Consider the following 15,676-nt stretch of genomic DNA (forward strand, 5'->3'; position numbering starts at 1 on the left):
ACTCAGCTTTTGGTGCGATGGAAGAATCTCAATGACACGAACGATACCTAGGAGGATTGCACGGCCCTAAGAACTCAGTTTCCCAAGTTCGATCCTTGGGGACAAGGATCATTTCAATGGGGTATTGTCATGGTCGGAGAAGAAGAAGATAGACTGGACGAGAGGAAATTAGAAATGCAGAAAAAGGGGTTAGAGATTCGATCGAAGTCAACACATGAAGAGCATAGGGAAAGTAAAGCGGCAATCATAGACTCATCAATAGAGAAACAACAAGCCAACGATGAGGAGCCCAAATGCCCTGCAACAGAAGAAATGAGTTAATTAACCTAGTACTACCAGTTGGCCTTTTATTAGATTCCTTGTACCATGTAAACAAATAAAAACGGGTACCTAATGTAGGAATGACATGTTTAATGAATGAAAAATCCATTTTCTGTAATCTCCTTTTCTCTCTTCTGATCGAACTCTTTTTCTCTTCTCTTCTCACTTAAATTCATAACACATCGCTAGAAGTTACACCTTACTAGTAATGTTTAATAGATACCAAAAATCTACTTCTAATACACATTAACATGCTATATTTGTGCTAACATTCCAAGATATTAAATAATTTATGGTTTAAAGAAATATGTTGAGTTTATATTTATAGAAAATATAATATCCATTTATGGATTATTGAATTATTAGAAAATGATGTAAAAGTCGAATGTAGGAATGTATAAGAGGCGACAAACGTTTCTTCAAAATTTCAAATTCTTATATAATTTAGATATTTTGATTTGTATTTTCTATTGATAATATACTTTCGTCCCTTATAATTTTTGAAATTCACTCCCTAAAATTTTACAAGCTAATCCCTATAACACAAAATCTTGTGTTCGTCCTTGATTGAATAAGTACTAACTTGATTAATATGATTGATGTCGAAATATTATCTTTTGATTTAAAAATTTGACCGTTCAAATAATTTAGATATTATATAAAAATATGACTATTAATATATTTCATTTATAAATAAATATTAGAACGATTTTTTTATAAATTCGAGGTGAATATAAGGTAATATTACTTTAAAGACTCAACCATTTGACAATGGACGCTAATATCATTGGTATATGCAGTGCTCAAATATAGGATCTCAAAGAAAAAAAGTCACTTAACCACTAAGATCGATTGGTTCGTATAATGTTAGAATAATTTATATATTATACTATGCAAAGTTTTCCTATCATCATGTATACTAAATATTTGATATAATTAGGAATGAAGTAATGACTTGGATTTTAAATATAGTAATCATAAATATAAAAGAAGAAAATTATTCAGAATTCAATATTAATCATAAATTTGTTTGTCTTTTACTTTTTCGTTGGCTTTAGCCTTAGACAAAACAAACAGCCAATGGTCCCCCATTGTTAAGGAACCTTCCCCTCTCACCTTTTCATCAAAGTAAAACTCAAAATTTAATTACTAAATAATGTAAACCACAAAAATGAGATTTCCATGATTCAAAGTTCAAGCGAAACTAACCATTAACACATTAGATATTTTCATATATAAAATTTTAAAATAAAAAGTATATGTTTGGACTAAAAGGTGGCATAATGCCACGTGGTATCTTCATAACCTTGTTAAGGATAAATATCACATTAATATATAGAATAAATCTTCAACTACTAAAATAGACATTTTTAAAGTAAAAGTGCCACACTAGAATATTTATTAAAGTACAAGGGTTAAGTATGAAATTAACCATTTTCTAACTAGTGTTTACAATATATTGATAAGGGTTTTTGTCCATTTTTTATATGATTTAATTTATTCCTTGAACTTGTAAAAAAAGAACAAATATTCTTTGAACAAGAGATTTTCTATATCGATTTAGCTCATTTAAAGTTTCACGGAAACCATATTTTAGTACTTGAAAATGGAAGAAGGATAAAATAATAATTTTGATTTTTCTATTAGTTGTACCTCATTCATATATCCTTCACAAATTGCATTTTCGTTGTAGTAATCCACCTACAAAGACTTTCGGAGTTTTTAAATTTTTTTGATGTTTTATATCTTTCGGACATTTATAATCATTTCACATGATAATTGATAGACTCACATGATATATAAAGCCGAAGGGGGGACTCCCACTCTTTCTCTCTCTCAGATTCTCACTGTTCATCATCTGCGTAGCATCTACTCGTTACTTTCTTCACAGAATCATCAACTATCACCCTTTGTTAAAACTAGAAGGCATAAACTGCCAAACACCAATATAATCTTATTTCTCTTATCAACAACTGGTGCGATTAGGATAGACTACTTTTCAACCAAAAGAAATCTGTCAAGATGGATCCCTAAAAACAAAATAACCAACCCAACTTTCTATCTTCTTTCAAAAACCTCCACGAGGTCTCCGATTTTTTCAGCCAACAAAAGCAAGCCATGCATAACCTGACGTCTACAAGGGTTCCTACGATCAAAGTGGTCAACAATACCCCTAGTAGTAGTAGCAGTAGTACCGACAGTTTTGTGTACTTCAACGACCAAAATATTCTACAAGTTCACAACTTGTGTTACGAAGTCTGTATACGTAGTTATAAGCCTCCTGTCTGCCTAACTGCAGTTGCAGCAATAAAACCAACAACAACAAGAGTTAATCTAAAAAAAATTCAAGAGTTGTTGATCTCCTAATGTCAAGAAAGTAGGCAGTGGGAGGAAAAAGAAGAAATTGCCTCTAACGCCGAAGAGGGTCAGGTAGAGCAGGCTGTTGTTCTTCTGAATACTTCTAGTGGCAGAGTTCTCCCTAAGAGCCTGATCATAAGGGGACAATGTTAAATATGTGTCTCAGCATGTGGAACCAAGAGAGCAAGAATAGAGGAATAAAATAGCAGTGATGATGTAAAGGCAAATTGATTATCTTCGGGCTTCGAACAACTCCGGAAGAAATTGGGAAACAGAGGAGCAAAGTCCTCTCTGCCCCACATGCTAGCCACTTCATGCCCCTCTTACATCAAGTTACCCAAAGAGACCTACGATGGGACCAAACCTCAGTAAACACCTATCCAATAAGGAACCATATGGATATAATATTGCCCTTCAACGAGCTGAAATGTAATTCCTTCCCAACCACTTTACGAATGTGAGCTAAGAATTGATACGACTCTATGCCCACATCAATTGTGGAGGACTTCAAGCCGTTATCGCATATGTTCTTCGGACAGCTTTTGGCCAATAGTGCCATTCTCTGCTTGAAAGTTAACCTACTTAGTATGGTCCAAAGACCTGGTGAATTTCTAAGGGACTGTACGTGGGGATTCTCTAGAGTCAAGTACAATATTTATGACCTTTTGAATGATTGAGAAGTCTCCACGTACATCTTCAGACTTTGACATGAGCTTATGAATTATTTCTTGATAGACAATAGGCAAACAAAGATCTGCCAATTGTATTTGGTAGCCATTATGTATGCCAAAGTAAAGGAAATAGGGTTCATAGCTAGTATTGACCAAATTTCAACTCTCCCGCAATCTACCACATAGTATCCAAGGCCTCCACCGAGGTTCCACGAGTCCTTAAGAGATATTCAAGGTACTGGAAGCGCCTATTCTTTAGGTAATAGGAGAGATATCCAAGGCCTCAACGTATCATTGTCCAAAATCTTCCACCAAGTTAGGGACTATGATATTCTAAAACCCCTTCCTCGTACGAGGCATGACTCTCGATGTAGCTCTACCCACTACTCTGAATATCATAAGCAGATAAGTTAAAGTATTGAACTGTGTACACTTCAAAGAAACGATGGATGAAGTAATTAGAAAGAGACGCTAAAGTAATTTGTGCAACGATATGGGCACCAAAATGATCTCTCATTTAAAATGTACGAGGACAAGCCTACTAACGTCTGGTGCTAATCTACTGATGTGAAATGCATTATTGAAAATAATCACACTTTAGTAGATGTTGTTCCCATAGATGTTCATCACCATGTTACTATAGCACTTGAGGTATCTTCAAAAAAGGCCAACATAGATATAATGAGGGAACTATCTAAGATTTACAAGGAATCAAACCTTGATAATCGATGTTTAGCCTATGATGATAGGCAGAGCTCGCATAATGTCCCTCTAGACTATTTATTAAACTGGAACTAAGGAAAATTTCCTTGTAACATATTGTGTAGTGCTAAACCATTTCTAATGCACACAAACATCAAAATTTACTTCCTCCGTTAAAGAATTGGTGTTCTACAAGGGAATTTTCTCATTGTCTCTGCAAGAATGTTTATATCTTTACTACGTACGTATGATGTTAAGATGTCTTCTTTTATTCTACAATACGCCTCCAAGAGAGTCAAGATGCCTTCTCTCTTACCAATAGCGTTGAGTTGTCTTTGCTACATCCTAACTAAAAGGATTTTTCTATCATCTCTATATTATATGGCTAAGACAATCGAGATGTCTCTGTTACATATAAGTAACGTTGAGATGCCTCCACCCATTTAATGTATTATTTCTCCATAAAGCGTCGAGATGTCTCCACTCATTCCACAATATCTCAAGAAGGGTGTAACGATGCCTCTACCCCAGCATATGAGTTACTAAATCCACCAAGGGTTCGAGTTGCCTCTGTTCCAGCAATATGAGTTTCTGCATTGTGTTTTAAAAAGTGTCGAGATGTCATTGTCCTAGCGAGAGGAATCCCTATTGCTTCTACGAAAGAGAAGACGCCTTTGCCTATCCTGTTAGCCCGGGAGAGGAGATACTTTCGCTCATAAATTCCTATTGCTTCTACGAAAGAGAAGACACCTTTGCCAATCCTGTTAGCCCAGGAGAGTGGAGATACTTTCGCTCATGAATTCCTATTGCTTCTACGAAAGAGAAGACGCCTTTGCCTATCCTGTTAGCCCAGGAGAGTGGAGATACTTTCGCTCATGAATTCCTATTGCTTCTACGAAAGAGAAGACGCCTTTGCCTATCCTGTTAGCCCTGGAGAGTGAAGATACTTTCGCTCATGAATTCCTATTGCTTCTACGAAAGAGAAGACGCCTTAGCCTATCCTGTTCGCCCAGGAGAGTGGAAATACTTTGGCTCATGAATTCCTATTGCTTCTACTAAAGAGAAGACGCCTTTGCCTATCCTGTTCACCCAGGAGAGTGGAGATACTTCCGCTCATTCTTCAATGTTTCTACAAGGGCGTAGAGTTGCCTTCTTTTCGTCCAAGAACTTTGAGATGCTTCCAGTCCATATTAACTGAAGAAATGTTCATTCACTATTATCTGGCTAAGAGAGAATTGAAATGTCTCTATTCTGGAAATAAGTCTCTGAATTATTACTTAGTGTAGAGATGTCTCCACTCCTCCTAACAGTTGGACTAAATCTCTTACTATAGCAATCGAGAAACATACATTTATAATTTAAGATCAATGTTTTTAATGTTGTATTCAATTTAGAGTTTTGAGCCCCTAAACCACTTGAATCAATAGATTCAAGTTTAAGATTTTAGATCAACTTTCTCTAAATGAAAAACAGAAGATATCACATGAAAGCTAAGGCTGAAGAACTTGCCAAATACGTAACCAATTTGTAATATGAATGACTTAATCTTTTATTTAGGGCTTTTACTGAACTAACTCAAAATAAAAACTATAGGTTACCAATAAAAAGCTTGCAGTGATGGGATTCAATTGGAATATTGAATAGGCTCAATCCCTAAAATAAAAATGTAAGGTTTCAAGCTTTCCTTTTAATGGTGGTTTCTCAAGGTTGAAGATAAAGCAACATTTCCCCCTTGTTTCTGTTATCACGTGAGCTTTATGAGAGCAAATCATTTCAATTGGGTTTTCTATTTAAGGAACAACAAGAAAATAAGACTAAGGGGTAAACTACACGGGAGACCATCAAACTATGATCATTAATCAATCTTATCACCAAACTATTTTTTGTCTCAATTCGACCACCAAACTTTTTAATTGATTCAATCAGACCACTGCACCGTTAATTTTAACAGAGTTGGTGACGTGTCTGTTAATAAAGTTTCCATAATTATATATTTGATCCTTAATATTTACATATTCTATCAATTTAGTCACTATTTTAATTCAATTAAATAAATTTAACTATATAATTAGAACATGACACATGTCAATACATGATTGAAAGGTTTTATTTATGAATTTTAAATTATTTAATTAAATAATTTTTTATCCAATCAGGTGGTGACACGTGTCACCACCCCGATTGAAATGGAAAATTGAAGAACATATATGCGCCCAGGGAGAGTCAAACCTATGTCTGTGGGAGAGGGTAACCAGGCGCCCAAACCGTTGGGCTAAAAGTCCCAAATGGTTCTAACTTAATTGTATTTTACTTGTAAAAGTTTGTTAATGATAAAAAAATTAAAAAATTATTTGTTTAAATAAATTTTGGTTCGATTAATAGTTAAAGAAAAAAATTCGGTTAATTCGATTCAGTTAATAATTTTCAAATAAATTTCGGTTTAATTAACGGTTAAGGAAAAAATAATTTATTTTATTCGGTTAATTCAGTTAATAATTTTCAAATAAATTTTGATTCGATTAATGGTCAAATAATTTCAGTTCGATTAATGGTTAAAGAAAAAAGATCGGTTGATTTGGTTCGGTTAATAACTTTAAAATAAATTTTGGTTCTATTAATGGTTAAAGAAAAAAATTCAGTTAATAATTTTCAAATAATTTGGGTTTGATTAACGGTCAAATAATTTCGGTTCGATTAACGGTTAAAGAAAAAATAATTTATTTAAACAAATAATTTGTTTAATTGTTTTTATCATTAACAAACTTTTACAAGTAAAATACAAATTGTTGTAAGTTAGAACCATTCGGGACCTTTAGCCCAACAGTTTGGGCGCCTGATTACTCTACCCCATAGACACAGGTTCGACTCTCCATGGGCGAATATTTGTTCTTCAATTTTCTATTTCAATCAGGGTGGTGCCACCTGATTGGATAAAAAATTATTTAATTAAATAATTTAAAATTCATAAATAAAACCTTCCAATCATGTATTGACACGTGTCATATTCTAATTGAATAGTTAAATTTATTTAATTAAATTAAATAGTGACTAAATTGATAGAATATGTAAATATAAAGGATCAAATATATAATTATGCCAACTTTATTAACGGACACGTCACCAACTCTGTTAAAATTAACGGTGTGGTCCTGATTGAATTAATTAAAAAGTTTGGTGGTCGAATTGAGATAAAAAATAGTTCGGTGGTAAAATTGATTAATGACCATAGTTTGATGGTCTCCCGTATAGTTTACCCAAGATTAAATTATGAGAAAGTGACGAGAAAAGGTAAAATCAATGAATAAAGAGATGTCTAAACCTTTAATATACGGTTAAAAAAAGTTATTATCAAAAATGTTAATAAGTTTTTAATTTTTTTTGTAAAGCGCTAATTAAAATATTATTTTTTTATTGAAAATATTAATATTAAATATTACATAAAATATTTAACATTTCCGATAAAACGTTACTTAAAATATTATTTTTTCTACTAAAAATGTTAATATTGGGAACTACCTAAAATATTATTTCTTCTACCGAAAATTAGGTACCGAAATTAATATTTTCGGTAAAATAAATAATATTTTATGTAGCACTTTACCGAAAATATTAAAAAAATATTAACATGTTTAGTATGATATTTTCTTAACCGTAACAGAACTATTGAGGAATCAATTCTCTATCTTTTCTACTTTTTGTCATAATCATTGCATGATTTAACTAGCCCTTAGCCATTTATCTTTTTCCTTATTTTCACTTGAGCACCTAAGTTTCTATTTTTCAATAAAGTCATCATAAACATTTATCACATTTTAATCCTTAAACAAATTTCAAAGCAAATATACTTTAATCATATTTACTCAATGAAATTAATTTCATTTTCAAAAATATCAAAATAATTATCATTTTTTTTCTAATTATCAATTATTGAAAGAATTCTAGACCAGTTTTTGGGATGTTAGATGATTAGCTCGTTTTGAGCGATACTTCGGGTAAGAACACGATATGAGATTCTTTTCCTGCATTTTTGTTTTCCAATTTCAACTGACATTAGTTGGTTTTATCTGATTATAAAGATAGACAATTCAAATGAATGGTCAATTTAGTATTGATTCAATCTTGAGTTCTATATCTTTCATTTGTTGAAACTTTTAGAAATTATGAGTTTACATGATGATTACTCAATAACATGATATGTTGAACCTTTTGATTAGAAATGAAATATGTTATGTAGTGTCAACTGTCTTCTTTTTCAGCTTTCAATAATAAGAATTGGAATCCAACAGTCTTGCTGTAAAGCCAAAGTTCCAATTCTTTGGCTAATCTCTTTTGTCTTGGGAGAAAATTAGAGAAGGTGAGAGAAAGAAGGAACAATAAAAAAGGGTGAGAATATTGTCAACTCTTACAATCATGCTCATAGTTTAGTATAGCGTATATTGTTCTTAATGTTTTTTTACTCTGTTATCGTTGATTATCCTGTGATACTTGAATTCGATTTTTTTACTCTTACAATCACGCTTATTCTAACGTGAAAACTCAGGAAAAAAAAAACACATTTTCCTTGAAAATTTATATAATTCCTCCCCAACCCAGCAAATGCAGCAAAAAACTTGTTTTTCCAATAAGAAAAATGTAATCCAGTAACATTGGAGCACATCTCCATGAAAAGAAAAAAAAAGCTCAAGCAGAAAGGATACAGATTGCTTTACGCACAGATAAAATCATGGGAACCATTCACTGAGGCAGTGAATTCCCATGAAGAAATATGTGCGACCAAAATCATCTTTGAGAATCGAAAATAAAGAAGAAAGGTTGTGCCTTCAAACGGTTTCGGCGATAACCTTTTTTAAGAGATTTGCACAAACCCTAAATTACTCCACATTATGATCGCAAGACCGTTTTTATAAAGATGAAGCGGGTACATATACAATGACGGTCAGGCCCTCGTCAACTTCGTAATTATCTTCATAAAATATTATCAATTAATTAATTTAAATTAAATATTATAGAAACGGGTAAATTATACCAATAACTACTTAACTATTGCTCTTTTCCACTTTAACCACCAATCGTTTAGTTTTTTAAACGGGTAATTATCTATCATTAAATATTAACAGAAGAGTTAAGGTAGTATTTAATAATTTTTTTATAATTATATATTTATTCCTCATTATTTAGACATTTTATCAATCTAGTCATAATTTTAAATTAATTTAATAAATTTAATCCTTAATCAGATGGTGACACATGTCACTATGTAATGAGATGATTTTTCTATATTTTCATTTTATTTAATTTAATATTTTTTTATCCAATCAAATGATAACACGTACCACATAAAATATAAATTAAGCACCCTAATCATTGGGTTGAACCATTCAATTGGACATTGTTTCACAACATAATATATATATATAGTTAATGATAATAAAAAAGAAAAATTGACCTATTAAGTACTCAAACTGAATAATTTAATTATATGAAAATATAAAATATATATAAACAAATATTATAATTGATTAATAAGTGAATACATTTTATTTATATTTAAAATAATATTTAATGTAAAATTTAAAATAAAAATGGAGTTAATATGTTATAATTGGAATGTATCATGCTTCTTATTTTAAATCAATAAATTGTTCACATGGTTCTAGTTTTATTAAAATGAAATGTACCATTGTATATAAAATATTATAACGTGATTCGAATTTTAATCTTATTTAACAACTCTACGTTAAAATATATAAATTCAATGAAACCAAGTTTCTACCGTAGCTCAAAATAAATTATATTAGTGGTTAAAAATATGGTTATTACCCTAGAGGTTTTAGGTTCGAGCACCAACGACCTAATAGTATTTGAGTGTTTATTGTCAAATGATTGAGAGTTTTTAAAATAGATACTACCACTTGTAATCACTCTAGATTAATAAAAAAATTCTCCCATAATTTTTTGATAAGCCATCCACTGCCAGGAAAAATCTAGGTCAATGAAAACTCTTTGTTGTATTTCAATTATAATATATTAAATTATTAGGAATTTGAGGCTGGAAAAATAATCAAAATGATATCAATATAAAATAAGATATGCATAACAGATAAGATTTAAAGTGGTTGTAACACTCATAGCATGTATACGTCTCGAAATATGAGTTAAAGATGTTACATAAACTTTACTAACTTTTACTCAATATAAATACTTAAAATTTTATTTTCTTTTTTAAAACCAATCTTAATTCAACTTTAAAAACTAATTTTCTTATTAGAAATAAAACTATAGATTAATATTTTATTACAGAAAAAATATATATTTTCAAATAACGATTAAATAGATGTAAATGCGTTTCGTATACTATTTAGAACTCCTTGAGTTTCCAATCCATTTAAAAACTTAAATATATATATATATATATATATATTCTACTCATGCAAAATACCGATAAAACTAGGATAGTCTAAATTAAATGGTCATAGTTTATTATTACAGACCATTTAAATAAAACTGATAAGCAGACTGATAACATATATACACATGTCATTACTAGTCAAAATATAACATTGAAGACGTCTTACTGATTTTGATATTATAGATGATATCCAAAAGATGCTCGAGAGGCCCCTCACTGCACCTTCGTATTCCTATCAGAACCTATGCATGAAAATCATCACGCGCTAAGTATAACTCAGTGAGATAATAATACTTAAAGGTGAGACAAAATATATAAAATATCATAAATGTATTAAAACATTTAAAATAATTCAAACAAAATCATAAAACATTCTAACTGAATATCTCATGCTTTTCTCTTCAAAAGAAACCTAAAAATAATTATCTCATGATTTTCTCAAAAATCATCACAGTCAAATGTCAGACAGAATAATCAATTAATATTCCTTTACATTCAAACAAATTTCATAACTTTTATATTTTCTTTTTACAGCCCAAAATATATTCAATAGAATGCGGTACGTGAGTCAGACAAGCGTGTGCAATAAACACTTCAGTGCTTTTATCAAAATATGACTATGCACTTCAGTGCAATCATATCATTCGCACCAACTGTTCTATACACAATATATCAATGTACCAATCAGAATCAGATCCACTCCACCTCATGGTATGTCAGTTGTACCTACGACTCTCAATGCAACATACAATGGGCTTTTATTTCGATTCATAATTCAATTAATAAGTATCATGTCAAAACCAAAATTATTTTCAAATCATAGTCGCAAAATATAACATGGGCAGTTCATACCCAAAATCATTTCATAAAACCTAATAAAATATTATGGAAATAATTCCATAATTAAAACATGAATTATAACTTTTAAAATAAAATCACATGAGGTTACTTATCGCAAGTCGTCATCGGTTAGAATAATTAAATAAATAAATTACACTCACATTTGCCTCACTACAGAACTTGTATACAATAATCTTAATCACAAGCTTTGTCCTCTCCTTTCGAATCGTTCGGATCGCTAGGTTTATTGTGGTATGAAAATACCAATTAATAACACAAAGTGTTCTATTTACATATTAGTATCGTACTAACATAAGCTGATTTTAACATTATAAAAATCTATAAAATAAAAATCGAGATTAAATCGATATCAAACTAAATCATATATTCATTATAATTTCCAACTTCTCAAAATACTCATCCAAATCCATGAATATTCATTTTCATCCTTAACCCTTCGTCTTTTGATAATTACACAAATAAGCCACAAATTATTAATTCTTTTTAGAATTCACCTCAAGCTTTCCATTTAATTCATAATGTAACACCCCAATATTTAGTTAATTATGGTTGTTCATAATTAGGTAGAATATGGACAAATTGTTAGGTTAGATGGGAATAAAATAAGGATTGTTCATCCACTTTCATTGAACATTTTCCTCAAGTGTTTGCCCCAACACTCCATCCTTATCCATATCTCTCTGTCACTGCCTTTGATCTCATCAAGTGTGAGAGCAGGAAATATGGACAGAGGGAGCTTCAAAGAGAAGGTCATCGTGTTGTCGTATTTGAAAAAGTCGACAAAGTTGGTGGTACGTGGCTCTACAATACACAGGTGGAGACCGACCTGTTGGGTATTTACCCGAATCAGAAAATTGTTCACAGCAACCTTTACAGATCTCTTAGAGTCAACCTTCCTAGGCAGGTCATGGGATTCTTGGACTATCCATTTACGAAGAAAGAAGGTTGTGATCCGAGACATTTTCTGGGTCACGAGGAGGTGTTCTGGTTTCTCGAGGATTTTGCATGGGACTTTGGGTTGATGGAGCTGATTCAATTTGAACATTAAGTGGTTTAGAATGAAGCAGAATTTCATTGGGAAATATCTTGAAGTTTTGAATGAAAAACTGGCAGTTTGATTTCATTGGTGGCATTATATATTTTATATTGGTTTTCTCTACATTTCCACAAGTTATCACTCTTTATACCAGTGGTACCAATCAATGGAAATTGATCATTTTCCAGATGTTCCAGAGGTTATGGTCGTCACTTGGAGCGACATCTGAAAAAAAAATGGAATAGAATCACTATCGCGCGGAGGTGCTGTCATATATTATGCTTCAGTCTTCCTGTACATCTGGGTTTTCTCCACCCCTGTTGTTTCTTTGGTGTTTGGAAGCTATTTATATATATGAATTAACTGGCTTCAGGTACACTTTGATGAGGCTTTCTCTTCTCTCTGAATCGCTAACTACAAGTCGTTCACTCGATTTCACATAAACTGTGATGGTGATCTTGAAGTTTCACTCTTGCAGTCGATAAGGTGAAAAACCAGTTTGTATTAACTTGCTATTGTGTTTCTCTTTAGGTTTTTCGTTGCGTTTTGCATTTATATATGCACGCCATTAGCTCATGCTTGAGGAAGAAAGAACATTCCCATAGATATAGAAAGGAGTCATTACACTAGGCCACCGAACTATGTATTGTTGATGTTTGTAGAGCCATTGTTAATAAAACGAGGCGATAATTCTATCTAAAAAAAAGATAGTGGTGCTCACCGGAAACAGACCAAGTGCCACCGACATTCTAAGAGAGATTGCCCCACTTGCAAAACAAGTTCACCATGCTGTTAGAGGACCTAATTTCCGGTTGAAAAAGCTGGAAAAACATGATAACGCTAGGCAACATTCAATGATTGAATGGGCACATGAAGATGGTAAAGTTGTATTCCAAGATGGATCAATTGTTGATGTAGATGTAATTATTAATTGCACTGGGTACAAATACTATTTCCATTCCTTAAGTCAAATGGGATAGTTGCTGTAAACGATGATCGTGTTGGACCATTGTATAAACATGTATTTCCACCCAGCTTAGCCTTGGCTTTCTTTTGTAGGATTAAATTACAAGATTGGTTGTGTTCATTAGAAAAAATTAGAAGCTAGAAATCAAGTTGGCGAGATTAGGGTTGTAAATGAGACGAGACAGATCGCGAGCTACTCGATATCGACTCGGTCAAGGCTTGATAAATACTCGGATCGAATGGACTCGACTCGAATTCTTAACAAGCCAAAATGAGCTACTTGATACTCGACTCGAAAAGCTCGTGAGCAGCTCGAAAATATAATATATTAAGAATTTATTTTTTTTAAAATAAATTATTAATAATATTAATATTTATGTGTTGATTTTTTTTTAAAATACAATAACGCTTTCATGTATTTAAGATTCAGGTTCGAGTTTTAGTTTGAGGATTCAATCTTATTATTTAAGAATTTTTTTTTCATTTCGAGCCTTTTCGAGCTGCTCACGAGCTTCAGTTCAGGATTTCGAGTTCGAGTCGAGCTTAAAAATTTTAAGCTCGCGAGTTTTCGAGTCGAGTCGAGCTCCATTTTAGAGTTTTCGAGTCGAGTCGAGCTCAGCAATACTCGAGCTCGACTCGGCTCGTTTACACCCCTAGGCGAGATGGAATTCAAGAGTAATACTTTGGGTTTTGTTGAAGTCCTGAGTCCGATTTCAGAGTCCGTTTCGCTAAACTCGAACCCGGTAAGTTGTTTTTGACTAATTTATCACCCGATTCGATCCGTTTTTCGAAATTAAGCTCTGTTTTTTTATGTAATTTCTGTTAATATGCATCTGAGGAATTATTGGAAGATGATTTCAAGATCGAGGGTATTCGAATGGAATTTAATGGTCAATCAGTATTGCACAAAAATCGAGGTAATACTTTACTATCTCTTTATACTTTATGGAACATGTGAATATTGGTAAATGCATGAATAAGATAATGTTGGTCTCATTTGTGTAGTTAATAAATTTCTACACTCGATCCGAATACAATAGAAATTTGGCAACTGAATATGGTTCAGATAATTAATATAAGAAATTGATGGATTATTATAATTATATTATGAGTTTTGTGATTAGTGATAAAGGAATTATCATGGATTTGTAGCTTATAATATATGGCATTAAAGGTTAAATGTTAAAGGTACTTGGATGAAAAATTACTAAAATACCCTTATATTGTAAAAAGACAAGATTTGACCATGGAAGTGGGATAAGAGGTTTTTAAAGACATTGATATGATGAAACTACTGATGTGCATAGGAAATACTAGTTTTGCTTAGAAAATTTGGATAATCGATTTTTAACCCCAAGAGGGTTTGGGCAAGAATCTGGAAGTCTGTTAAGGAATCATTTCAAGATCAGAGAATGTTTTGGAAAACAATTAACCATAAGTCTCTATATTATAATTATTTTTCGTTAAGAGTTAATACCGAAGTTATCTGGTTAGGAAATTATGAAAATGCCCTTGAGAGATAAAAATAGTATGAATTGACCTTGAATGAGAAAGCACTTTGAGGATTAGTTCTTAACTCGATAAATTACGGATTTAATTGTTAAGATCCGTATTTGTATAGAAAAATTTCCTAATAACCTGTTTGTAACTTCTGAGAAGACAATTAACCTGAAAATGTCCGGGTTAAGAATAAATTAGCGAGGGTGCTCTTTTGTCATAATTGTTTGAAAGGTCTTGAAAAGATGATACGTTTGAATTAAATAATAAGATCGGGTGGAAGGAAATGATTGAAATACGTTGGATTGATAAAATGACCAAAATACCCTATAATGGAAATGAACCAAGAATATCACCAAGCCTAGGAATGAATGGATATCCTCAAGTTTTTAAATGAATAGAAAAATATTAAGCACCAAAATGCCCTTGTGGCCTAGACTAAGAAAATATCTTGAATTAATTAAAAATTCAAATAAGCATGGATGTTGTACTGCTCTTAAAAGTTATAGAGCGCAACTTAAGTCGGTCAACCAATGCTAGTGCTATATCAGTACTTGAATGGCATAGTTAACACTTGAATGCTAGTTCGTCTGCTCAAGTTTTGATTGATGATAATTATGGAAGTACTCAGCTCAGCTCAACGCTAGAGCGCATTTGATAGTAAGAAATAGATATTCGTGAGGTAAATCAACCACGAATACCAGAATGATTTGATTATAGGACTAAATTGAACTGATCAGAAGTACAATATGTATCTGAAATTTAAAAACGTCTAAATTACTCTGGAAAACTCTGAAGAAACCGAGATAGATTTGATTGCTAAATGAACTAAGTAACCTCAATGACTGAGGATTA

At 31.9% G+C, this 15,676-nt stretch overlaps 1 pseudogene; it reads left to right on the forward strand.

Moving 5' to 3' along the window:
• Nucleotides 1-11,892: 11,892 nt before the first annotated feature.
• Nucleotides 11,893-13,449, forward strand: LOC120115316 (annotated as a pseudogene).
• Nucleotides 13,450-15,676: the final 2,227 nt, after the last annotated feature.

This window comes from Hibiscus syriacus, unplaced genomic scaffold (genome assembly GCF_006381635.1).
Source record: "Hibiscus syriacus cultivar Baekdansim isolate YM2019G1 unplaced genomic scaffold, ASM638163v2 tig00110263_pilon, whole genome shotgun sequence".
In the NCBI taxonomy this organism is placed as follows: domain Eukaryota; kingdom Viridiplantae; phylum Streptophyta; class Magnoliopsida; order Malvales; family Malvaceae; genus Hibiscus; species Hibiscus syriacus.